Source organism: Cavia porcellus, unplaced genomic scaffold (genome assembly GCF_034190915.1).
Source record: "Cavia porcellus strain 051 isolate PalLab524CR breed Dunkin Hartley unplaced genomic scaffold, mCavPor4.1 scaffold_24, whole genome shotgun sequence".
Taxonomy (NCBI): domain Eukaryota; kingdom Metazoa; phylum Chordata; class Mammalia; order Rodentia; family Caviidae; genus Cavia; species Cavia porcellus.
The window spans coordinates 2286662-2311920 of NW_026947507.1; the positions used below are offsets into that span (position 1 = coordinate 2286662).

At 38.3% G+C, this 25259-nt stretch overlaps 1 long non-coding RNA gene across 1 annotated transcript; it reads left to right on the forward strand.

The window, feature by feature from the left end:
• Nucleotides 1-16221: 16221 nt before the first annotated feature.
• Nucleotides 16222-18493, forward strand: LOC134472645 (uncharacterized). The gene is made up of 2 exons (XR_010042538.1): nt 16222-16614; nt 17744-18493. It is a non-coding gene; the product is annotated as an uncharacterized LOC134472645 (long non-coding RNA).
• Nucleotides 18494-25259: the final 6766 nt, after the last annotated feature.

Sequence of the window (25259 nt, forward strand, 5' to 3'; positions counted from 1 at the left end):
GAGTCTGAGATTGCCTAAGGGTCATAAACAATATTGTAGACCTGTAGAGGCAGCAACTTCTCATCCCCAATAAATTGAACAGGTAGGATCTTACAACAGACTCGAAACCCCAAATCAGGCTATATCTTGGTAGGTATCTCAGAGAAGTAGTCATTTCCTAAGGGTTCTCAATGCTATCAATAAAGATACCTTCCGTAGCCAATATATAAGCATCAACCCAAGAATTAAACTAAGAAAGAAAGAAAGAAAGAGAGAAAGAAAGAAAGAAAATGACTCTTAAGCAAGATGCAACTCAGACTTCCAGCTCACCAAAGGCAACCCCAGGGAGCCATGAGGGGAACAATCTGAAGGTCACTCACCTGGACTCTGAGGTGGTGACAGCAGAAAAGAGATAGAAGAAGACTCATTGCTGGATTCTACAAGAGATGCCACAGCTTCTGAAACTCTAATGGATTTGAAAGGGAAGTGTACTCCCAAATTCATTCCTGGAAGCAAGCCTTACCTGGATACCAAAACTATGGAAAGATCCAAGTGAAAAAGAGAACTATTAGGCTAACCTCCTTAGTGAACCTAGATGTGAAAATCCTCAATAAGTATTGGGAAGTAGAATGCAAGATTATACATCATGACCAAGTAGGAATCACAATAAGGATGCAAGGATGGTTCAACATATACAAATCAATAAGTGTAATATACCACATTAATAGAGCCAAAGATAAAAATTACACAGTCATCACAAAAGATGTTGAAAAGCACTTGTCAAAGTCCAACATCCCTTCATGATAAAAGCTCTACAGAAAATTGGAATAGTCTTTATCTCAGTATGGTAAAAGCCATCTATAACAAATCAATACCCCAAATCATTCTAAATGGTCAAAATCTGAAAGTTTGCACTCTAAAACTAGGAACAAGACAAGGATGTCTAGTGTCACTACTCCGATTCAATGTATTTCTGGAAACATTAACCAGAGCAATTAAACAAGACAAAGAAATAAAAGGAATGAGGACAGGAAAGAAGGAAATTAAATTATCATTATTTATGGGTGTCATTATACTCTACACAAAAGACCCCAAAAACTCCACCATGTATTTCTACATTTAATAACCAAATTCAGCAGCATAACAGGATACTCAAAAATCAGTAGCATTCCTGCACACAAACAATGGACTCACTAAGAAATTAGGAAAGCCACACTTTCCACAGTAGCATCAAAAAAGAAAAGAAAAGAAAAGAAAAAAATAAACACATCCATAAGAATCAATCTAACATAGATACTAAAAGAACTTTGCATTGAAAACTGAAGTACTCAGAAAAAGGAGATCAAAGAGAATATCAGAAATGGAAAAATCGCTCTTCTTCTTGGATAGAAAGAAATAATAGAGTGAAAATGACCATATTTGAAAATTATTATCTAGATTTAATGCAATTCAGATCAAAATTCCAATAGCATATCTCATAAAATTAGAGAAAAAATGTTAATATTTATTTGAAACCAGAAGAGATCTACAATAGCAAAAACAACTCTGGGTAACAAAGGCAAGGCGAGAGACATCATGCTTCCTCACTTGAAAGTATACTACAAAGCTACTGTGATAAAAACTATACTAGCAAAAAATAATAGACCTGCAGGTCAGTGGAACAGATTAGAACATGCAGAAACAATTCCAAACACATTCAGCCACCTTAGCTTTGACAAAGAGTCAAACAGCTTTACTGGAAGAAAGACAGTCTCTTTAATAAATGGGGATGGGAATACCAGTTTACACATGCCAAAGAGTAAAACTAGACCTATTTCTCTCACCATGCACTAAGCTAAAATGAAATCGATCAAAGATCTAAATATTAAAACAAACACTAAATCTATTGAAATATAGAATATGTGGAACTTGTGAAGACATTGGTCTAGGCAAAAACCTTATGAACAAGACCTTGATTATACAGGAAAATATCAAAGAATCAACAATTGAGATCTTGGGGCTGGGGATTGAGATTTCATCTTATTAAAAGCTTTTGTGTAGCAAAAAAAAAAAAAAAAAAAAAAAAAAAACAAGTGAAGAAAAAAAAATCTATAGAATGGGAAAAAATGTTTCCCAGTCCCTCCTCAGAAACAGGACTAATAGCTAGACTGCATAAATACATAAATATATAAATCAGAAGTGCCTATATTTAAGACCCAATCCAAAAATGGGCATCTGAGATGAGCACATTTCTCAGATGTCAAAGTACAAACATCAAATAAATATATGAAAAAATGCTCTAATCACTGGTCATTCAAGAGATGAAAATTAAAACAATGCTGAAATTCCATCTCATCCTAGTAAAATATGGCTACTATACACAATCAACCAATAATAAAGTGGAGCTGTGGGGAAAAAGGAACTCTCTCCACCGCTAGTGGGAGCATACATACCCTACAACCACTTTGGAAATCATTGTGGGGATTTCTGTAAAAAAAAAGAAAGAAAGAAAAGAAAAAAAATAAAACTAAAACTGGACGTTCTTTTTGACTCAGTTATTCCCCTTCTTGGTATCTGCCTGAAAGAATTAAAAGCATTATGCACAGCACACATGCACACCCATGTTTATAGTGGTGCAATTTGTAATAGCTAAATCTTAGAAACAGCCCAAATGACCATCAATTGATGAATGGATAAAGAAGATGTGGGGTTTTTTTTTAATACAATGGCTTATTACCAGTCATAAATAAAGATAAACTAGCTAAATGGATGCACCTTGAAGCCGTGCTCTTAAGTGAAATAAATTGGACACATGCAGGCAAATATCTCATGGTTTCTCTGTTGTGAGAAAATGAAAGTATAAATAAGGAATAAAGTGTATCATAGAACTTGTGAAATAGGAAAAAATCAAATGGGAAGAGGAACAAGGGAGGAGGAAAGGGAGGAAGGAAGGGAGAGGGAAAATAGAAGAAAAATGGATACAAAGCTTTTGTAAATAAACGGGAAGAGGTGTTGACGGAAGAGGAAGGCCCAGAGGAAAGCAGCAGGAAGACACGTCCTGAGAGTGGACGTGAGCATTGTGTGTAGCTGGGATGTACTGATAGAAGACAGTAAAAATAAATTTGACGTGTACTTCTAAAGTAAAGCCGCAGCATCTTCTCTCCTGCAGGTGATTTAGATGATGTCACCGAGGGTCGTTAGCATGCAGACTCCTGGTCTTGATGACTGTGCAGTGTCTAGTGTGTGAGATCCCCTCAGGTTGGCCTCATCAGGTGACAATGAGTGTGCTTTGTAAGTTTCACAACACAGGAACAAGTCACAATTGCAGCAGCTAGAGGAGGCTGGGAAGGGGGATAGAATTCCAGATTAGGAGGTTTAGAGTATATGCAGGCCTTTTATAAGTACACGTGAAGGCACAAAGTCTGGAAGGATTCCAACAAAGGCATTTACATTGCTGAAAGATGGAATTTATTGGTGATGCTATTTCCTTGTGGTGTTTTTTGGAATTTTCCAATATTTTCAAGCAATTTTTATTGATTTATAAGGGAGTAATTTTTATTTTTAATATCATAATTGAAGAGGCTAAAAGAGGGCACAGAAAAAAAGAACCAGATGGTGACAGAATAAGAGGGTTTTGTTTTGTTCACTTTGTGTTTTCTTATTGCTTTACAATCAAACTGTACACCATTTTCTAGCATAATAAGTGCATCTCTTTAAATGTACTTTGAGTGTCATGTGCATTCCAAAGAAATGTTTTTTTCCATTACTGAATGAGGAGAGGAATTTTTCTCAGTGCTTCATTGGTTCCAGTGCAGTAGAGAGCTTCATTCTTCTGTACTAAGATCCCTCAGACCTCAAGTCTGAGGCTGTGACGTATTCGCTGGGTATCTGTTAGTCACTTCGGACTGTGTACAATTCATTCACTTCATTCAAAGATATTTTAGATATTCTATATTGCAAGTGCAATGGTAAACAATTTGTCTCTTTCCTGAAGAAGCTGTATGTCTTGCTCAAATTATAGATGAGTTAACCAACAATTACAGTGCACTGGTGTTCTTAAAATTTAGCACCAGTCAGAAACCACCTTTAAGGTTCTTTGAAACATAAGTTGCATGGAATGACTGAGATTTTAATTCACTCATTGTGATTATCTCAACTGATGCTGGTGTTGCCAGCACAGGACTCACTCTTGGAGAGTCACTGCTTTGTAAGTGCTTTAAAGAGAAGTATAGAGGGTACAACTGAAACATTAAACTATGTGTTTGCATCAGAAGGTGCATCAATGTTGAAGGCTATAAATGTGGAGATAAGGAGAGGGAGAAGAATGGGTCAAATTTCTAGACAATCCCTTGGATCTCTGAAGCCTGACTTATAAGGCAGCTTTCTAGGTCCCCACATTTCCTCTTTCTGGATTTAGCAGTAACCATTGACTCTGTTATTTTCTGGAACAGAATTGTCCTGATTCCATTCTGACCTCCTCAAAACTCTCTCCAGGATCTGAATGTCAGGAGTTCTACACCTTTCTAAAAGGATAGTCCCACTCGTTAGGTGGCTGAGAATTTGCCCTCAAAAGGATCCTGTATTAGTCAGCTTTGTTACTGTCACAGATGTGAGAAAGGTTTGTTTTGGCTCACAGTTTTCAGGGCTTTAATGTATGATAGCTCAGCCCTGCTGTTCCAGGTGTGTGGTGTACCACATGGGAGACGCCCCTAGTAGAGCAAATGATTTAACTATGGCCAGAAGTGCAAGAAGAGGAGGAAGGGGCTGGGGTCCCATTGTCCACTTCAAGAGTACTCCCCTAGGGATACTCCCACCTCTAAGGGTGCCACCATCTCCCAGCGTGGCAGAAAATGCCCTCCCTTGCCAGTATACTTCAATTTCTTAGTTGCCCAGGTAATGGTTCCTGTTCCAGTTCCAGTTGCTCCTGTTTCTAAGAAACAGCTGGTCACTGTGATGCACATTGTATAAAACAAGCCATTCTGCCTCTGTTCTTCTTGCTTATCCCTATAAGCCCTAGGCCACTGGCGATCAGGGCCTGACATTCTGGGAAGGATCTCAGTCAATGCCCATGGACATAAATAAATCTGCCTCCAAATCCTGGATATTGTTTTGGTGTTTCTGCTTTCTGTTGCACCAGTAGAGCCACTCTGGGAATAAACCTTTGAACACGTGGCCTTGGCAGACAATCCAGACCCCCAAACATTAAGCTATTGTGATGCCACTGGATACACAGGAACATGACTTTACCACCATTGAGTCAGATCACCAACATGGGAACTTTGAAGAGAGAGACTCCACTAAGCAGCATGGTTTATCCCTACAGAGACTCTTCAAAAGGTCTACCTATAAGGGGATGTGAGAAATGAAAAGGACTAGGATTCCTAGGCTGAAAAGTTTACCTTGTAGTTTAGGTCCTTTGCTACTGACGCAGTGACCTCATTCAGTGATTCTACTTTATAAGTGCAAATGTAACCAATGGGTTATGCTCAGTTTTTGTAATCACAGAAGTAATAAAGGATATTATGAAGCTTGCCACTTATAAAATACTTTTTAGATGAAAATCCAATAGATGATTACAGAATCCCCAGGGAAGAAGTTCAATGGGATGTATCTAAACAGAAATACATGAACTTCACTTTCTGTTCCCATGAGCCTTGAATTTTGTCATTAAATGGTACCAGAATAAACTCCTGACAAGTACCCATAGGACAGTAATTTTGTAGTACTCTTTTTCTCTAATTTAAATTGTAGTTTTATGTGTTAAATATTGGGTTCACACCTCCAATACGTGATAAGTCTGTATGGGTAAGTCACTGTACCACTGTCTCATTTTTTCTTGAACAAATGTGTGTGTAAAGAAGGATATGACAACAGAGCTAGCATGTAGAACAAAGAAAAGTGTAAGACAAGGAAAGTGAAAAAGTAGTGTGTAGAGAAAAATGTCAAATTCATGCAGGTAAAATCCAGATTTTTCCATTAAGTCCTATTTTTCTCATTTTCTAAGGCAAACATGGCTATGAGCATCTCTGTGTGGTATGTATATTAAGAATTCTTGTAGAGAGCTGGGCAGTATTCTATGTGTTTATGTACTAGGATCCATTCATTCATTTCCTTATCAATTGGCATAAATTTGGCCATGAAAGCGGTACTTCGGTTCATGAACTTGATTTATTCTATGATTTTGGAAAAGATAGCCATTTTTGTGTTTGTGTGGGAAAGATGGCCATGGTTGTATTTGTAAACCAATGCAGAGTTTGCAAACACAAACAAGGTTTTGCCAAATGCTTGTGTCTGCGAACCAAATTGATTGCAAACAAAGGTGTTTGTGAACTGATGTACCACTGGATCTTTTTCTGAACACTTATTCCATAGAAAAAGGATTTTATTCAATTATCTATAAGGACATGCATTTAAATATCTATATTATAAAAGTTAACAGCTCTTCGTATGCCCACAATAAAGGGTAAACTAGTTATTATAATCAGTCTGCCTGAATAAAAAAACTCACATTTTCAAAGAGCTTTGTATCAATTTAGCAGTGCTGTGAATTGAACCAAAGCACTGGTAATACTTATGAACCGTTCCACTATTGAGCCACATCTCTACCCTATACTTCTAACATAAAAAAAAAGAGGGATACAAAAATTTACCATCTTAATTTTGTAAAAATCAAATCTGTGTAATGACTGGAAGAAAGCAGAATGTGTTCTAGTATCATATGTGTGAAGGAAGGTTTTCTATGACAAAGAGAGGCAAGGGGTTAGGGGAAAGAGTGGTTCAATGTATGAGACTACACAAAAGGGTAAAAAATTATTTTAAATTCCAGAAAGCTTCAGAATACAACTGATAGGGTGGGAGATAATATCTGAAACATTCATCACAAAACCCTTAACATCCCTAGTAAAATTTTCAATATCCCTATAACAAAGCAGTGAAACAAAAATACCAAAAATAGGTCAAACAAACGACAAAAGACAGGGGCTGCCATGTAGCTTTTAATTACATGCGGTAAAATAGTAAAGTTATAGTAGAGTAAATTGGCAGACTCCACCTTAAATGATTAAAGTTACATCGTTAAGACTGTGTCAGCCTCAGTATCTGCCTCCTTGTAGGAGTCACTAAGAAAAAGCATGACATCATTTCTGTGCCAGTCTTGCCAGAGACGCATAATAGGAATGTAAACATACAAAAATCTCAAAGCACCATTATAAAATGATTGGTATTTACTTTCTAAAAATGTCAAAAGCTAATATGGAAGGTTGAAAAATTATCCAGATTAAGAATACCAAGAGACTAAATGTAAATGATCTTGAAATGGAATCTGTGTGTGTATGAAATATGTACATATATACCACATATGATAGTAAGACAATTGATGAATTGAAATAAATTATGTATATCAAATTTACAGTAGCATCTATGTTAATTTTCTGATTTTGATAAATCTAATATAGATATGTATAGATGGGGTCTTGTTTGTAAGGAATACACATGGAATATTTAGAAGAAAGGAAATACCAATTTTGGAATTACTGACAACTGGTTCAGGAAAATTAAGAGGGGAAAATAAGAATGTTGTGATGTTAATATCTGGAGAATCTGGGAAAGGATAAAGAATGTATTGGAATTTGTTTTTACAACTTTTGCACTTTTATGCAGCCTTAAAATTATTTAAAAATAGAGGCAGGGATTTAGCTCTGCGGCATAAGCAACTGCCTTGCAAGTGTGTGGTCGTGAGTTCGATCCCTGGTACCGATGAAAACGAAAAAGACAAAAAATAATGTAAGACAATGAGTTAAAGAAAAAATCATTTTCTTTGGACACACACATACACACACAGAAATATGACTAAAGGAAATTCAGCAAAGGTGTAAAAAGTGTTTTATCTGGATTGTGGGATTACATACTAGTCTGTTTCCCTTCAGAGCCTCGTGCAGTTTTAGATGGGGCTTTTACACAGGTAGCTGAAGCTAGGTGTGATGGGTCACAGTGTAATGCTGGAATCAAGGGTCCTGGGATTATGTGGGTGATTGCTGGATCAGTCCACTGAATGGATTGGCACCACCCTAATCTCCGTAGACTGGATGCAATGTAAAGGACAGGAAGAAGGTTGTCTCTCCCCTTGCTTGCTTTTGGTGTCTTTTGCTGCCATGAACTCTTTGTTCACTGGGATGCCCCCCTGCCAAGTCATCCTGCCTCAGACCCAGCAGATTATGCACTAAAACCTCTACAAATTTTGAGCTAAACAAACTTTTCTTCATTTAACTTCAGGTATTGAGTATTTTGTCTCAGCAATGAGAGAAAAGTAACCAAGACACATCTGAATTAAAGAATTTCCTTTAAAATTAACCAGTATAATTTTCTATTTTATATATACTTGGCCATGAGCATGTGCTTTTATAATATACAATTATTTACATTTTGGAAAACACTGCCAGGGTCCTGGCCCTTAGCCTCCTTGTCAGGAGCCACCTCTGTAGTGTCGGATGTCCTGTCCCTGTCACTTTTCTACTCACACATGGATACACCCATCTGGGGTCCATCAGCAGCTGCCCTGGTGCCAAAATAGTCCTGAGTGGGAACAGGACAGGAGGACAGCTGAGGTCTCAAGTGATTCAGAGCGTCACATGCTTGTCCCTTGCAGAGCTGAGTCTACCCTGTGACAGAAGGAATTCTAAAAGTGCCAGTGTGTACACTCAGTGCGAAGCAGACTGTCATTTTCTTGTAGCTGAAGAGTTCCCATTGTAATGAATTTAGATTAGGGTGTCTACATTGCTGAAATGTTGTGTGATTTTTTTAAAGGAACTTATTTATTACAGATTGATGGACTCCAGCTTCTAAAGAGCTGATGTGTAGCATTTCTTAATCTGTGAGTGCTCTGCAAAATTCCTTTCTCTATAATTTTTAAAATAAATTTCCCAAATGCACTTCTCCCAGTGCTGGGCAGAAGTAACAGAAAGCCAATAAATGTTGGGGTGATAATCTGAGAATCGAATTGAAATATGTGAGTCAAAAATATATGAGAGGCTGTTGTGAGTAGAAAATGTTGCAGCCTGGGTTTTAACGTTTGGTTTCTGCGGCAGTTTGCCAACCTCTAGTCTTGTGATTTCCAATTTCTCCCGGTTGTAGGTGATGTTAGTGGACATTTTCTCTGATCTCAGAAAGAATAGTTCTCTCACACCAGGACCCCAGAACTTCTCTAGAACCCCAAAAAGGCACTTTCACAACTTGATGCCAGTAGAAGCGTGTGAAGTGAATGAATAAAATCCTCACCTCATGTGTTAAACTTGTCTTACCCCCAAACCATCTTTCATTTGTGGCTTCAGAGTCACAATTGTCTGATTGCTCCAGATTCTTCTACTTTCTCTTGGCTGAAATTGTTCTCAAAAGTTGCCATTTTAGTTCAAATGTGAAGAAAAATTCTTGACCACTCATTTGAGGAGTGAGATTTGAGTCTGTGTTAACTGAATTTCTGAATTACCCTTCTTGATTCAGGTAATTTAAAACCTGAAATTTTTATATATAGCATGCTTTTTGTGGAAAACTCAATGGATTTTCTGAAATTTGCAAGAATTTAAGGAAAAAGGATAAGCCCTTGAAGATCTATGCTAGAAAATCTTGATTTACTTCCCAAATACCAAAAAGAGAATACATACCTTGTTAGTCTTTTTTCCAGAAGATAAATTTAAGCCATCATGCAAAATTAAATGTAAAAATACAATAAGATTGGTAAATGGTTTTAGGGTTTTAGAATTCAAATTTGTCTGCTGTTTACATAATCATGACCTCTGTATTAATGGTACCAATAATTCCACTGCTTTTTGGTAATAATAGGTAACATCTATAGCTGTGTAAGGTAACTTACGCAAATTAATTAGTTTAATCTTTATAACAGCACCATGTAGTATGTACTATAATATTCTTTTTACAGATAAAGAGACAGGGATGGAGAATCATTGTTCAAGGTATACAGACAACACAGTAAATAGGTTCAAATCCTATGGTCTTACAATAGATTCCCGGGTTTCAGCTAGCTCATTTTGCTGTGTTTCAGTTATTATAACAAGAAAATTTAAGGCTCAACTTTCTTGTCTCCCAGCATAACTTACTGAGTGGTCTCCATTATTTCTCTCAGTGATGTCTAGAAAGTATTTAAGAATCAGGCCCCTGAAGAGCTGATGTGTAGCATTTCCCAGCTGGCACAGTGTATGTATTTCTCTGAGGGCCAATTTTGGTTTCCTAAATTGATGCCACTGAGTGTGAAGTCTAGAAGACATGAGCCATAGAGAATTATTATCAAGAGTATTTTTATCAAAAGTTATATATATGTAAACTCCAAAAACACAGTAAATAGTAAAAGGAATTAGGAAATGATGGCTATCGAGTACTTATTATCTTTACTTGCAACATAATTCAGTTAATTATCATGTAAATGTAACCTACATTGTCTAATTCTTAATTTAGTTACGGGCTGGCCCTGCACTGCTGAATTTCGTGTTCTGATCTGCCACCTGATGGTTGTTTCTGGCAACTGCTCCACTCACTGCTGGAGTCCTGCATCCTGGCTGTAGGGTCTTTTCACTCAGATGTCCCAGCATTTTTAATAACCGCCCCCCCCCCAGCACTATCACCTCCTAGGATAATGGAACTCTGTTGGTTTATAATATCCTACTTCAAGCTTTTGAAATAAATTCCTAACTGGATTAAAGGATAGTTGAGTCACAAATGTGCATAATTTTTTGTTCTTCTCCAAGATCAGAACCCCACCTATGTCACAGTCAGAAGGATCTCTAGGCTTGCTTCAGAGATGCCAGCCAGAGTATCTAACATCCTAAAATTCAGCTTTTCGTCGTTATGACCCAAACCCAAGATAACCAATTTAAAGGCAGGAAAGATTTCTTTTGGCTTACAGTTCCAGAACCTTCATTCCAGTGTTACTTGATCCCATTGCTTTTGGACCGGTGGTCCATCATGGCAGGAAGTGCACAGCAGGGTGAGTCTGTTGACATCATGGCAGCCAGGAAGCAGAGTTGAGGGGCACAAGTCCCAACATTCCCATCATGGGCATGTGCCCAGTTATCAGTCTTGGCCTAGCTCATTTCCTAAACAAGTGGATAGCAAATAGCTTAAATAAAAGAGACCAGTGGTACAATTTTTGGAGAATCCAGGAAGGTCAGAACTCTCAGGAGTAAAGATGTCTCCACCAGATGGCCTATATTTATTTGGTTTTCAAACAAAGGAAAGGGATATTGAGGCAAGGTGGGAACTGAGCAGGACTTGGGAAGTCAGATCAAAGAATTCTCCAAGCAGTAAATTTTGCCAATTAAGAGAACTCTTCGATCTCTAAGGTTGGCAGCTTTATTACTCTGGAATAGAGGGTCATGTGCTTGGCTGCCTCAGCTGTGGTGTTATCTTGAGTTTAGAGCACTATGCATATGCTCTTTTCCGACACCGTCAGAGGTCCTTGTGTTCAACAACTTAACCCTATATGGCCCAAGTTCCAGCCCCCAGTGCCCTGACCCACCGTCCACTAGGTCCTATTCCCTAAAGGTCACATAACTCTCAGTAGAGTCACAGGTCAGTGATCAAGCCTTCAGCACATAAAATTTGGTGCATACTTAAGATCTAGATCCAAAATTTGCCTTGTCACTATTTCCCAAGAGGTTTATATGTCAACAGCAGACAGGTCTTTAAGCATTCAATCTTGATCACGTAGTTCCAAAACCTGGAGGAATCACCTCTTTCTTTATCCCATGAACCTTCACTGCTACCATAAATCTCCCTCGTTGCACTGTTTCAAGATAATAAAAACGTGTCTATATAGTCAGATGGAAGTGATTCAGTCTCCATAGTGCTGGGTTTACAGGCCTGTGCTACCATATCCAGCCCAAATGGCAAGATCTTCAATTTATTGCTCTTTATACTGTCATGCGTTCTGACACTTTGCATAATACATACATACATATATATATATATATATATATATATATACACACACACACACACACACACACACACATGTATATATGTCTAATAAGCACTAAAAAAGAAATGATTTTCTGGCCTAAGTTACAGAAATTTAAGATTTAAATGTTTATATAGTCTATTTTAAAGTTACAATGGAAATTTTAAGATGAAAATAAAATGTTCAATAAAATGAATGTATGTCTATTTTAATCGTGAGGTTCAGGATAATTTTTGTGATTAAATTAGCTTATGAGTTCCTGGTGGGGCAAAATGGAAACTAAGACTTAGTTCATTTTTAATGACAATCTGTAATTGAGTCTCATAACAGACTAGCAAAGGACATATTGTGTCTCTAGCACTATCATCTGAAGTAAATTATTTAGCCAGGGAGGTTTATGATAGAGGAGACTGAGTGACATATGTTTCAATATACACTATGATTTTTTTTTAATTTAGAGAAAAAAAGCAAAACAGAAAAAAGGGTAGAAATAATCAGAATTTCAAAAAAAATTAACACTAAGAAAGCACTAACTGATAAATTACATCTTGTCATGTTAGAAATAGTTGTTCAAGTTCTAAAATCGAAGCATAAAAAGTGGATAGACACTCAAACATTGACAGTGCAAACTATTCTATTCATTGATCCAACAAAAACTTAGTAATATGGTAACCATCTTACACACTTAAACATACATAGTTATATCCTTTAGAGCACTTTCCTTCCCTTTCAGTTTTACATTATCTATTATCCATTTTGTATATTATTATTCCTTCAGTTTTTATTATTTTTTACACCAGAGAGACAATGTGATATTTGCAAATATGAGTCTTATTATATTTATTTCACTTATGAGGATAGTCTCAAGTTGTCTCTATCTATAAAAGCTTCAAGATCATCTTTTTTATAGCTGAGCAATATTTCATTGTATAAAAATACCGTATCTTTTTCACCCACTCTGTGGTTGATGAGCATTTTCATTGCTTCCAATATTTAGCTGTAACAAATTGTGCTGCTATAAACATGGGTGCACATATATCACTGTGATGTGACATTTTCAATTTTTCTGGTAAAATACCCAGAAGGAGCATGGCTGGATTGAATGGAACTTCTAATCCTAGTTTTTTGAGGCATCTTCCTACTGATTTCCGTAGTGGCTGCACCAGTCTACACTCCCCTAACAGGGAGCAGTGTTCCTTTTCCCCACAGCCTCGCCAACATTTGTTGTTAGTTGATTTCTTGATGGCAGCCATTTTTTCCGGAGTGAGATGAAATCTCAGTGCTATTTTAACTTGCATTTCTCAAATGACCAGTGATGGTGAACATTTCTTCAAGTATTTATTTACCATTTGTATTTCTTCATCTGAGAGCTGTGTGTTCATTCAAATACCCATTTTTGGAGAGAGTCTTTTAATTTGGGGGGCTTGATGTTTTTCAATTCTTTATATGTTCTGGATATAAGTCCCTTGTCTGAGGGACTGCTGACTAAAATTCTTTACCATTCTGTGGGTTTTCTTTTCACTTTGTTGGTGACTTATTTTAAACTACAAAAACTTTTTAAAATATGAGATCCCAGTTGTTGATTCTTTGAAGTATTTCCCGTGCAGTTTGCATTTTGTTCATGAATTCTCTACCTGCAGCTGTGTTGTGCATGTATATTTCCAATCTTTGAAGCAAAGTGAAAACTTGTAAAGGTAATTGACCAAAAGATGTGGTGAAGGATGGTTCCTTCTGATGGTTCCACTATATCCACATAATAGAGCCAAGATCTCCAAGATTCATTGTAAGGTCTGTACTTAAGAAAACAATAGGTTGCTTGTTAAATAAAGTTTCCTATGTCAACACCACAAAGCTTCTAGCTCAGTTAGCCTGGTAGAAATCCTAGAAATCTTCGCAACAAATGTATTAAACATATATATAGATAACATCTGATGCAAGTGGTCCAGCATCAGCACAGTGAGCAAGTGTTTTGAGAAACACTGATCTAGAAGGTGAATAGCATCTTGTCCAAGTGGTGCTGATACTCTTAGCAAGAACCTATAGTCCAGGAGTTCCAAACCAACTGTTTTCAAACTTGGATGTGTATAATGTGAGATTACATAGAAACTTTGCAAAGATTTCCTGAAAATGGTTTTAAGACATTCAGTTATTGATCCTGAAGTTTCCCTTTTACTGTTTCCTGAACTCCACCTGCAGTGGACATGCATAGCCACCAGGGCAGGATCTGCTTTTCCTAACCTACTCTTTGTTCCTACATCCTCATTCCAAGTCTACTCACCGCCCTGAGATATAAAAACCTCTGGAGTAACAAGCTAAAAATCGGAAATACTGGTCTAGTTACACTCTAAAGTCTGGGGAGAAAATGTTCTCAAAGTCAGATTCAGCATGAATGATCTATTGTTTTGTCAGCTGAATGAACACTAAAAACTACTTTCAACAATAAATCATCACAATCCATTCATGCTAAAACCTTGGAAATACAGCAGCAGGGCACCAACAGGTTCATCAAAGACTTGGCTTTACTTCCATGTGGCAGTGTGAACACAGGTCACTGTGGAGGGAGAAATGACATGTCCGTCACATGGCCAGAGACTGGGAGGAAAGAACCCACGCACTTCAGGCAGGTCCTCATTGCAGCCACGAGGGCTCCATCTCTTCAAAGGGTCACAGACCTGAGATGGTTTTTGTGTATGAAAGTTTGGAGAATACACTCAGCTCGCAGCAGAGATCTTTGGTGAGATTTTCGGTATATCATTCCAAAGAAGCTCAAAGATTTTAATAACATCACAGTAACAACACGGTCTTCATTTTCAGTTATTTATTTGAATGAAGTGTCTTATCACTGGAATCTTTAACAAGGAGAAATAGGGACTGAATACAGAAACTTGTGTCAATCTGGTTTTAATCTATGAATACACAAACATAGAGGTAGAAGAAAAACCCCATCACATTGAATTAATTAAGTGATATTGTTCAGTTTTACTTTTCATATTTAATGTTTATTATATTTGAAAGATACTTATGCTTCTTTGATTAAAATTAGATGCTGCTAGTTGTAAAGATAATCTATACAAAAAGAAAAGTTTTTTATTTAGGGTCCTAAAATCTTAAGAAACAAAAAACCTATTCTGTGTATAGGTGTAAATATCTTTATAGCCAAGAAATATAAAGTATCATTGAAAACACATAAAACATATTACTAAAACATAAGATTTTAATAGAAACGGAATTAAAGAAAATAAAGGAAGACATCTTACTGTAAAAGATGAGATCATGAATATATTTTTAAATGGATGATGGTAGTTATTAATAAATATGTCCTACTTAATATATTAAAGAGTGAAAGTATATTTGTTCCTTGATTCATACTGGGGCTATGGCCAGGAAAACCTATCATAAATTAGAAGTATAATTAAGTCCAAATGTACAGTACTTAATATATCTAGCCTAACTGCGGTCAGACCTGAGCAACAGAGTACAGTGTTGGCTACTTTTGCTGGTGACGAGGTGGTTGACTGGAAACTGTGACACACTGCCTTGCCTGGCATCAAAAATGCCTTCCTACATATCTCTAGCCCAGAAAAGATCAAAATTTAAACTATGATTTGTACACATTAGAAAGAAGAAAAATCGGAAGTGAATTATTTGGTCAGGGACCAACTATGCTTCTATTTCTAAATGTCAACATTTACAAATACACTAGGTATTTTATAAACTACAACACTTAAATGTGATGTGAACAAAATTGTTGCTGTGAATTAGTCATATTCAAAGGAGTATGCATTGTTGTACAGTTCTAATCTGAATTGAGGAAATTTTAAAGTTACTTTTTGAAGCTCTAGATTTCTGGAGTGGATTAGGAGATTTGCCTGAAGTCTTGATTTACTTAACAAGACTTACTGATTTTAAATTGCACAGTGAAGACTACAAAAATTGGAGAATCTTTTAATTGATGTTTATATTCTTTTTATTTGCATATTACAAAGTGAGTAAAAAAGCATCAAATTTTCATACTGTGGACCAATGTGTGCTACGGGAATTTTCCTTATGAATTTTTTTGTTTATTCCAGCAAATGGAGTTATACACGACTGAGCAGGACAGCAGTCTCACAGTGACATGACAGGCAGGTGTTCACTGAGCATCTTCTCATATACCCATAACCAAAGCAGTGTGGCTCATCATCTAGGAGTGAGCACCTTATGCTAGCCCACAGATCATTTGATGTGGACAGCGGGATTCTCCACCTATCCCCAAAAAAGGAGTCAGCTGCAAAGTGAGTTCCTAAATAACTGAACAAATGTTGTTTGCATGTGCTAGCTTGAGGATGTCACAAGTCAGTTCTCCAAGCTCACACCTCAGAGAGGTCAGAATTTCCTAAGGACACAGATCATCGTAAGTCTGCTCAAAAATAGAGGAAAGCAACTTTCACATTCACGTTTCTGCCAACAAGAAGAATATTCTTTAGTCTGCACTGTGTGTATGTAGTATTGTGGGAGTAAGAGATAGACCCTAGAGGGGTCTTCTACCCCCTTTCCTCTTTCTATTCATCTGTTATATCTTGATTCTGATATTGCCATGGTAATCAGCATCATCATAGAACACTTATGTGTTCTCTTAGGCACGGAGACACAAAATCTGAAGGATTTCTCACATCTCTTGGTCATGTCTCAGAAGTTCTGAGTTTATTCAGGTGAGCATCTATCAAGGAAGAGCGCTAGAGTCTGGGAATGTGTGTGAGTGTTTGTGTAGGCACGTGTCTACCCATATGACCTTCCACAAGTACTTAACAGCTAGAGTATAAGGGAAAATGATGAGCATACCATTAGCTGCAGGGATGATGACCATGTACTATGGTACATCAGTTTATGAACGTAATTCTTTCCATGATTCTGGTCACAAACCAAACTAGATGAGAGCCATCAAATTTCTCCATCAGGTCAAACTGGAACCTAACCATTGAATTTGATTTGGTTCTCATCCAATTAACTTTGTGACCAGAATCATGGGAAGAATTAAGTTTGTGAAATGAGGTTCCACTGTAAGTAAAGAAAAGTTTTCTGGAAAGTAATTTGGTGTGATCCATCATAAGACACTCATAGATTCTACATATAAAAAAATATAACGATTGAAATGGCCAGAAATTTATGAACAAATGGATTTGCTACAGATTTATACCTACTGATCATTAATATGATCACTGTTAATGGTGTTAACACTCTAATGGTCATTATTCAACTAACTTCATGATCATTAACAGATGATCAATGAAGAGTCATTACTAAAAGACTCAGAGTTATTGAATAGTCTTGTATTATTACCATACACAGTCATGAAATTTAATAATCCCAGTTTCTTTTAACCTGACATAATCATATACATGGATGTATATGCATAATATACACATTTACACTAAAATAAAAGCAAAGATTATTTAAAAAACTACCAAAGTCTTTAATGTTTACTTTTGTTCATGGTAGTAAGATCATTTGTGTAACTATTTTCATCTTCATACTTTCCTGTGTTTTTCAAATTTTATGCAAGTATCAGTTTCTCTTGTGATGCAGGTTCTTTCAACTGTCAAAAGGCAAAGGAATAGAGGACTCTGGTCATGTTTGATAGAGAAGATTATTATACAATGGTGCAAGCTTTTAAAAAAAAAGAGAATGACCTTTTCTGTCCCTCCTACGAGAGGGGTTTAGAAGATGCACCATCATCTGAATGGAATAATTCAGAATAGAAAAAAGAAATGGACACCTTTTTGTTTACATGCATGACTTTTTCTTTGCAACATCTTAATTTTTTTCCTTTTGAAACCTCAGGAGCTGACAGAGACTAAAGGTTTAGCTGCATGACTTCATGGCGTCCTCAGTCTCCAACGGTGACTGCTCGAAATCAGAGGAGTCGTACTTGGGCCTCAGTTCCAAGGAGAGGACCTCTGGGAGTGATCTCCATTATTCCCACATCTTTCCCAAAAAGACCACAACTCCCTTCAAAGGTTACGTCTCTCGCCGTGAGACTACTACCTTCTACAAAGGATGCATAGTGGGATGCTCAGGCCACAACCTCCCTTCTGTCGATGTGACAGATACAAGAAGGGTAAAAGAATGCGCTGAAAAGAAAGATCAAAATCAGGACAACGCTGACCAGGCTCAAAACCCAAGTGTCGACCTGGTCAAGCAGGTCTAGTCACAGATCCCCGCCTGGTTCTCACCTTTGTGTCACTGGAATCCCTGCCTCGGTCTCAGTATCTAATTAAATTCCATATCCTCTACCAAAACTTGTCTCTGTGCTAAAGTGAACAGAAAAAGGGGCTCGGGTGGTCCCTTGCCCAGCTCTGCCACTTCCTTTCTGGGTAACATGGCACAGGTCACTAAAATTCCTTTCTACAACTTCAGTTACTTCCTCAGTAAACCAGAACTGGCAACGCCTATATCAAAGGTAGTTTTAAGGACTGTTGACATTGTACAGATGTTTTAATGTGTGATTTTATGCCCACTTCAATACGTTTTCTATGTCTCTTGCTTTATAAATATATTTCTTGTTTGATAAAAATCATGTTCCATCCTTAATGCTTCTTTGTGTTCCTTAAATGCAATTCAAGAAAAATCCTTGACAGTAATGTAAGGCTGCAGAAAATAGATCAATGTGTCAATGCTTTCTTCCTCCTGTTTATTAAAGGCACTTTACCCCCAAATAATCTCTCAGCCAAAACAGTAAATTAAGTCTTTTTGTTCTTTTTCATTTCTTTCTCTGCTGCAGTCAGATCCCTGCCTGTCCCCTTTCACCCATCCAGCATTCACTCAACAGCACGGAACTCCCTCAGATGTCTCCGGGGCCACCACTCAGCCTGTCTTTGTTGTGCATTGTTCTTTCTCGCTCAGCCAGGGACACACACACGGGTCAGTGCCTATGGCCTGCTGGCTCCCCACACGCCTTCTCACAGTGGCTGAGGGGCCAACAGCCGTTCCTCAGCCCTAGACACAAGATAGATGCTTCCAAGCTCATGTTCTCCCAACACTTCAGCCAGCAGCATGGGATTGGCAAGAATGTCCACTACATTAGTGTGGCAGGATAGAAAAGCAGGAAGCTGCCCCTCATTCCCTCTGCAGCTGCAATGGACACTGCTTCCCTCAGAGTACAGGGGGAGAAAGAGTCCAGGGTCTGGAGCAGCAGCGCTCCCTCCACAGGTTACACTAGCAGCGGGGAAGGAGCTCGTGGGGAGCATCACAGCCGCCTTCTCCCTGCTCCCAACCATACTTGCAGCTCTTTCCTGCTCTACATTTAGGCCTCCCCTTAATACCTGAGTTCCAAAAGACTCTAATGCTTTGATAAAAACACTGAAGCCCCTGGCTCCTGGGTGTGATGGGGGAACTGCAAAGGATAGGGGTACTCAGGAGAAGCCAAAGAGGAAGGCTGCTGAGCAGAACTTAAAGTCCCCCCCTGTGTCAGACACGCTGGCCGCATGGACGCATCCACTGACCGTGCCTCTGGGTTCAGCACTCGGAAGCTCTGTAGGTCTAGATAACTATTTTCAGCTCGCTTATTCTGAAGATCAGCCTTCTTTCGATACTGAAGAACATGGCCAGATACTATCATAATGGGGGGCAGGGAGAAATGGGGGAAAACCTTCGGAGAATAAGAAATGGAGATCTTGAGGGAAATCTCAGAGGACGTCTGATACAGTCACCATTGGATGCAACGATGCCTTCTGGACACGTGGCCTGCAGCCCTGGCCTGAACTTACTCGGTGAGGAGTGCACAGGGCTGGCAAAGCAGCCAGTCACTGAAGCTTTTCCTCCGATCTAGTCAGATCTTGCTTTTTTCTTTTCTTACCACCCAGAGGCCACTGCCTTTCAGCTCACTTCATTCTCTCAATCATCTAGTGAGGTGAGTGCCATTAGCACCTGACCAGAGTGATCACGGAAGGTTCTAGAAGCACACACAGTTCTCTTCCTAGTCACAGCCTCAACACAGAGCAGGTTGAACATATGGCAGAAATCACAAACTAATCCAAGTGAAACCAGGATGGTGCTAGGATTCCTTCTAAAGGGAGTAGCTGCTTGTTCTGATGGTAAGCCTGGCACTGGTGACAACTCTGACACTGTTTCCATGTCCTTTTATGCAAACGAGGCCACTCCTCACCCCCCACCACTTACATCCCTAATAATGTCCCTGAAGAGACGGTAGAAACAGGATCTTGCTCTGAGGAGAGTCTCAGTTTAATTACTCATTCTCGTGGCCAAACTGTACAAAAACATAATTACATTTGATTTACCCATTTTATTCACTCACTTATAAATTAAAAGAAATTTTAATTAAAAAATAATGAAGCTGAGTGTGGTGGTACAAGCCTGTGAGCCCACTATGCTGGGATATGAGGCAAGAAGATGGACAGTTTGAGTCCCACCTACGCAATTTAGCAACTTAGTAAAACTCAGTCTCAAAACACAAATGCGATACACATGCAAATCTATGAGAAGGCCCAAGGTTCAGTTCCCAGTATCAGAAAAGTTTTTTAAAAAACAAAAAAAAATTTACCGCTTTTCAAAATTTTAAAAAATGTTTAATTAATAGCTAACTTAAGGAGATTAAATTACCTTAAACATCTCCATTAGAAAATTAATTTTTTAACCAATCTTTTCTATTCATTTGAGACACATGAGGACTAGAATTTGAACTGTGGATCTTCGCTTAAATATTTTCCAAGAAGTTTTTGGTTTAAATCTTTCCTCATCCTCATTGTTATTATTAGCACGCTTAGGGATTGAACGTAGGATCTCACATATGGTAGCCAAGCACCCTGTCACTGAGCCGTGCCCCAGTCCCCTAAATTTTCTATAAAATATGTCAAGTACCAGCTTCTTTTACGTGTAACTGTAGTATCAGCTTCTTGGGGGTGTGAGGCAGGCGGGTTACTCGAGTCAAGCTCAGTCTCTAAAATATGGTGAGATCCTGTGTTCAAAACAAAAATTAATTTCCTATATTCTGAGAAGTCACCTATATTCTGAGAAGTAGAATGCTACCCTTTTTAATACATGAACCATTCCTGCTTTCCATTCCACATAGATGATCTGGTTAGAATTCATTCCAAGCAGGCCACGTCTTTCCCTGTCTTCCCTTCCCATTCTTACCAAAACTCACTGTACACAAACTCTATTCAGGTCTTCAAAACATGTTCATTCAACACACCACAGATTTGCTCATATCTGGAAACTTCCTTCCACTGACATTTACATGCCAGAATATTAAATTAAGTTCATGTTTCAAATAATAGTTGACAGATTATTACCCATCAAAATTTATTCTCTCTGGCAGTGGTGCAACCCATTCCCTGGACTGGTGTTGTTCTGAAAATTCTCTCACATACCTCTGTCATCCTCATCCCCTTCTGAACAAAGCTAATAACTATTTGCTTCACCTTATAAGCTTCATGACTGATTTGTAATTCCGATTAGGTTTGCCCATAACATAACATAGTGGTGCTTGCATTTTGGAACATAAGCACAAGAATTGTTAGGAGAATTCATTAAAATGGGGGATATTAGAGATTTATTCTGTTCAAAAAACAGAATCTTTGGAGGTTATCTATATATCTATATATCAGTAGATATAGATACAGATATAGACAGAGGTGTATAGTCAGTACTATTTTGGAATTCTTTTACGTATCACCACAAGCCTGCATACATCATGGCAGTCAATGGAAGTAAAAACAAGAGGTTGCGTTCCCCACAGTAATGAGTTTGTATAAAGTTCAATACAATAGGAACAATGTGAATGCAAAGAACAGTGGTGGATGAGGTAAAATAACTGCAGAAAAGCTGGCATCCCAGTGACTGGAACACTAAAAGGAAAAATTAGTAAAGGAATTGAAAGCTGTTTCAAAAGCGTGGGAATACGTGGGCACTGAAAAAGTGCATTTTGACAGAAATTGCTGCAGATTCATGTGGGAAGAGGCACCGGCTAAACTGATAAATAGATCAGAAATGTAAAAACAGCTGGTGTAATTTACTTTAACAAATACTGGGTACTTACTATGCAACCAGGATTTGCTTACAGTGTATCAAAAAGCATAGCTCCTAAATCTGATTTGTATCAGACACCGATACGGAGAATTTAATTTTGGTTGCAGGGAATTAAACCTAGGTCCACATGCATGCTACAGCCTCTACCACTGAGCTAAATCCTCTAGTTGGGGAAATTTTAAAAAATAAAGTCCTTGACACTATGTGCAGGCTGACTGGGGGAGAGCCAGACGCCAGCCATCTCCTATGAATCGTGCCATTTGTGGACTTCATGGGGTGGTGCGGAGGAAAACAAGAAGCTAAGACCTCCTGTGAGTCGGTGTCATGTGTAGGCTGGCTTGGGGAGGGCCAGACGCCAGCCCTTTCTGGCTCATGGGCAGGGAGACAAGAAGAGCTGTCAATGCCCCCCATGCCCCGTGGGTGACCAGCTGGTCCAGAGGAACACAGACTGTGAAGATAGATAATGAGGTGAGACACAGCTTAATGCTTGCAATGTTTCGTGTTTCACTGACTTTGCAGGCTTAAAGCAGGTTGTCTAATTATCTATTAAGAGGATAACAATACACAGTGCAGCATCTATGGGGGATCTCCTTCTGAAGGTGGTGGCCATTGTTAATTCCCTATTATCTTGCTCCAAAGTCCTGTATCACATTGTTTTGTTTGGTCGGGTTTTATTCTGTATTATCTTGTTTGATTTTTTATATTTGATGACATGGGCAGGTAAAATATATTACGGTAGCCAGTTCGGATTTACTATTATCTTGTTTTGTATTGCATTCATTGTTCTGTTTTTATTGGTTTTATTTTGTTCTTTTTTGTTTGATTGTACTATATCTGAAGGTATAGGCAGCTATTTTGTCTTTTGTCGTTTTTTTTTGTTGTTGTTGTTGTTGTTGTTTTTTTATCGGTACCAGGGATCGAACTCACGACCGCCTGCCAAGGCAGGCGCTTATGCCGCTGAGCTAAATCGCCAGCCCCAGCTATTTTGAAGACAACAAGAGGCATTATGGTAAACCCTGTTGATTTTATATTATTTTGTTTTGAAATTCTGTGTCACACTGTCTTGTTTTGGTTACCTTTATTCTGTTTTGCTTGGTTTTATTCTCTATAAAATAAAGTTTGAAAAGATCCTTGGGCTCAGGAGGCTGAGGCAGTGGAATTATAATTGCAAGGCCAATATGGACTATAAGACAAGGTCTTGTTTCATAAAAGGGGGATCTGATACAAAAGATTTCTCAGTATTAATAAGAAGAGATTTAAACAATGCATGCACTGATTCCAGAGGTCATTATGGGTCATAAGGATAAAATTTTCTTCTACCAACTAATTTTCACAAATTACTATATCTTTACAAACCACATGAATAGTAGTTTTTTGTTTGTTTGTTTGTTTGTTTGTTTTTGTCTTTTTCCTTTTTATCGGTACCAGGGATCGAACTCACAACTGCTGCTTGCAAGGCAGGCGTTTATGCCGCTGAGCTATACCTCCAGCCCCTGAATAGTAGTTTTGAATAATAAGTCAACCACCATAATATAGGAATAGCCAGAGTTATACTGAGGAGAGTAACAAATTTTCTACTTCTAAACACAAGCAAGGCACCCTCATCTCCCACAGCTCCCACACCACGTGCCTGGCATGCTAGAAGCAGCCTTTTACAGGTAAGGTAGCATCTATAAATGCTAACAGAAAACTTCAGTGAAGGTGAGGAGGTAGGACACAATGAAAACCCTCAGAACACATTTCCTGAGTGGAAATAGAACATTTAGCCTATAACAGTCCTGACAAGAACCACAGGGATAAGGGTCCTGTCTCCATTCAGGTAGCTCTAAAACTCAGACTCAGTAGCGGATCTTCTATGACTTCAACTTACATCTTTGAACCTGCAGTAGAAGAGAATTTGGGCCAGGCATTCACGCAGGCTGTTCTTATCTGTACCTCATTTGAGGGGTAGAAGATGTCTACCGGGAAACATGGAAAAGTCAGATTTTCTTCTGGATGTGTTGTACTAAGATGCTGGAAAATTAAATTAGTTAATTAAAAGATAATTAGAAAAAATAGTTAATTAAAAAGATAGTTATTAGCAGTATTTATTGTCATTCTGGGCTGAGCCCATTACCCTAGTAACCAAGCACCAACCACACAGTTATAGATTAACTGACCACATTGTCATGCTGTTCTGTATGTGTCGTTCCCCCCACCCCAGTAGCCTGTTTGCTGTGTCAACCATTGTTCCCTTTATGAGAGACAAATGTTCCTGGAATTGGCAGACCAAGGGCTATGAACTGACTTCAAGCAAAGGGGAACAACGGCCCCCCTTGTTTCTATTTCTCATTGCTATGTTCTTAATGACCAATGAGCTAATCATAAATGAACTATAAAAATCAGTTAAAATTCTAACTCAGTCCCACAGCTTTGCAAATTCCATCTGCACTGTGTTGCTGGGCCAGCTAAAATAAAAGTGCTTCTTTTTCAAACGATGTCATCTTGCCCCATTTTTCATCTTGGGGGGCCTTTTTGCGGGGGGGGGTGGAGTTACAACAGATGTAAATATTATGTGGCTTTGTGGGCTTGGGTAGTACTCACCTGTAATTCCAGCACTCTGAGAGGCTAAAAGAGGCAGAGCGTCACAAGTTCAAGTCTAATCTGGGCCATTTAGCAACTTAACAAGACCCTGATTCAACATAAATAATAAAAGAACTGGGGATATAGGCCCTGGGCTCAATCTCCAGCAACACACACACATATACACATGATGAGTAGAATTAAAGAAGCCAGTTGTTGTGAAACTGTGGCTTGCTGCAGTGGACTGTTTGTTCAGTGACGGCTCTAAAAGGTTTGCCATCACTGGATTAAGGTGTATCACCAGTTTTGTCCCAGCAACAGATGTTTCTAAATAAAGTAATCTAAGCCTTTTCACACCTACATGGATTCCTGTTTGGTGGGCAGATCTTATGACTTATTTTATCTATCTGATTTTTAAGCCCACTGCACTATTATTTTCTAATTACATATGGAATCCATGATTAAGGTTGAAAAATCTGGGAAGTAAAAAAATAAAAATAAAGAAAAGACATGTGATAGTAATCAATTGCATGGAGTTTATTTCCACACAATTCATTTCAGAAGAGGAAGTCTGGAGCACAGGTAAAGCAGGTACTGGATTCAGTTTGTGATCCAATTCAGTGGTTTAGAAACCTGAGCCAAGGTGTTTGGCATCATCTCCGAGGTAGGGAGAAGCTAAGGAAAAGGCTGGAAAGAGAATGGTATAAGGCATGGAATGAGTCAGAGACCAGCAGAGACCACCAGGCTT